Here is a 2,420-nt window from a genome sequence, read left to right as displayed (position 1 = left end):
CCTTTGCTATCGTATAACAGGGCACCCACTCAGTAGGTGGGTTCCGCTGAAGCCACAGCTAAATAATAAGAGACTGGATGGTTAATAAAGGGAACTGTAAATAGGATAACTGTAAATTCGAGTAATTCAATCTGTTCTTTACGACATGCAATGTATATATTTATGAATGACATAATAAATTGTACAAGTACCAAAGATTTATTTTTATGAATAAAGTATATTTTGAAATAAAAAAAAACCTGCCTGCCTAACGAAGAACAGGGGGCCCATGCAGTCATTTGGGCCCTGCTGACGCCTCAGCTAATTATATGGGCATATGATCGAAAAATGTACAGACCTGTATAAAAATGAAAAATTCTGATCTCTGTATGTACATGTTTACATATGTATGGCATGACCAACTGTACAGACCATCAAATTATTTTATGAATAAAGTATATTTTAGAAATTTAAAAAAAATTCTTGTCAGTGTTAATATCTGATATGTCCCGGACTGAGGGACTGAATATTAATCTGATTTTTGCAGGAAGGAGTTGTTTTCGGAGCTTGCTCCACTAACTCCAAGCATCTTCCCAGTATTGCAGTGTTTCATGGAGACAGCCAAACACTGCTGTATCCCCATGGTGACACCCTGACAAATCATCAGAGTCCACCTATCTGGTCTGAGAATTAAGATTGACAGCTAACTGTTTTTGCTGCATCTCCATGGTAACAATGAGCTAGCCAATCAGCATTATCTGCCCATTCTGTGTGAAAAGCTCCAACTCCTTTTGCAATGTTTTCTAAAGTATGGAACAGATTTCTACCCGTGTGTGAGCAACATTGCTGACATAGTTTTATGAAAATGCTGGGATTGGAGTTTGGAATGCTGTTGGTCACCTTTGTTGCATCAGAATTTCATCTTAAACAGAGGGGCAGGAAATTTGGTGAGTTGGGTAAATTTGTTTGACTTTAAGGCATAACAGTTTAGATTTAACATACATTAATTCATGTACAAAACCCATCCACTCTTCAGCCCAGTTTTGAAAGCTGTCCTTTTAAGAAATCACCACAATTACAGAAACACTGATAAGGCAGTTGTTAAGTTCAAATACAGAGAAAACAACCACTTTCTTATTCAACAACAAAATGACTCCATATAATTTCTGCAATTAACTCTACACAGGACCCCAAGTAGTAATCGTTGTAGTGTTACAGTGCAGAAGGAGGCATTTTGGCCCATCATTTCTTTTCCAGCTTGTTAAATGTTCCCTTTTTTTATTCATTTGTGGGATGAAGGCATTGCTGGCTTGGTCAGCATTTGTTGCTCATCCCCAATGACCCAAAGAGCAGTTAAGAGTCCACCACGTTGCTGTGGGTTTGGAGAAACATGGAGGCCAGACCAGGTCAAGATGCCAGTTTCCTGTCCTGAAAGACATTTGTGAACAAGTTGTTTTGTTCCAACAATCAGCAATGGATTCATGGCCATCTTTACTCTCATACTTGCTGATTTTGCTCGAGTTCAAATTCCACCATCTGCCATGGCAGGATTTGAAATTGGGGGAGAATGTGGTGCTGGAAAAGCACAGCAAATCAGGCAGCATCCGAGGAGCAGCAGAAGCAATGTTTCAGGCAAAAGCCCTTCATCACGAATGAGGCTGTGAGCCAAAGGGGTGGTGAGATAAAATTGGGATAAAATCTAGATAAAATTTGAAATTCAGTCCCCAACACATTACATGGGTCTCTGGATTACCAATCCAGCATTAACACCACTCTGCCATCAGCTGGCTTGCAATAGTAGATTGTAGAGATTAGCACTTACTGTCTATATTGGAGTGAACAGCAGTCCCTGTACATGTTCGAGAGAACAACAATCACTGTGTATGCTACGCAGCAATTTCTGAGGATAGGAAATAAAACAGAAGCCCTTGTGCATATTACGGAGAATAGCATCCCTTGTCTGTATTATAGAGAATAACAGTTCTTGGGCATATTGCAGACTACATTAGTTCCCGTGTATTTCCAGAGAACAGCAGTTCCTCTGTATAAATACAGAGAAAGCTGTCCCTGTGTTTATTACAGAGAACAGCAGTAATTCTCTAAAACAGCAGTATATTTTCTGCTGAACATCTGACTCTGTGTATATGAAACCGAACTGCTGTCCCTATGTGCATTACAAAGAAGAGCAGTCCCTATGTACATTACAGAGAATAGCAGATCCTGTGTCTATTACAGACAACAGCTGTCCCGGTGGAAACTGCAGAGAACAGCTGTCCTGGGAGTGATGTCGAGAATAGCAATTCCTTCCAATAAAACAGAACAGCGGGGCTTGTCTGCGTCACTAAGATCTGCAGTCCCGATCTATATGATAGCGAAGAACAGTTGCTCTCTATATTGTAGTGAATAGCAGTACCCGTGTATACCAAAGAGAATAGCAATCC

At 40.2% G+C, this 2,420-nt stretch overlaps 1 pseudogene; it reads left to right on the top strand.

Moving 5' to 3' along the window:
• The first annotated feature begins 436 nt into the window (after window positions 1–436).
• LOC148134633 (U2 spliceosomal RNA) lies at window positions 437–609 on the top strand (annotated as a pseudogene).
• Window positions 610–2,420: the final 1,811 nt, after the last annotated feature.

The sequence above is a fragment of the Chiloscyllium plagiosum genome, unplaced genomic scaffold (genome assembly GCF_037043375.1).
Source record: "Chiloscyllium plagiosum isolate Xiang-an unplaced genomic scaffold, Cpla_swu_hap1 HiC_scaffold_53X, whole genome shotgun sequence".
Classification (NCBI taxonomy): domain Eukaryota; kingdom Metazoa; phylum Chordata; class Chondrichthyes; order Orectolobiformes; family Hemiscylliidae; genus Chiloscyllium; species Chiloscyllium plagiosum.
Note: the sequence above shows the minus strand (reverse complement) of the source record. Positions and strands in the feature narration are given on the sequence as shown.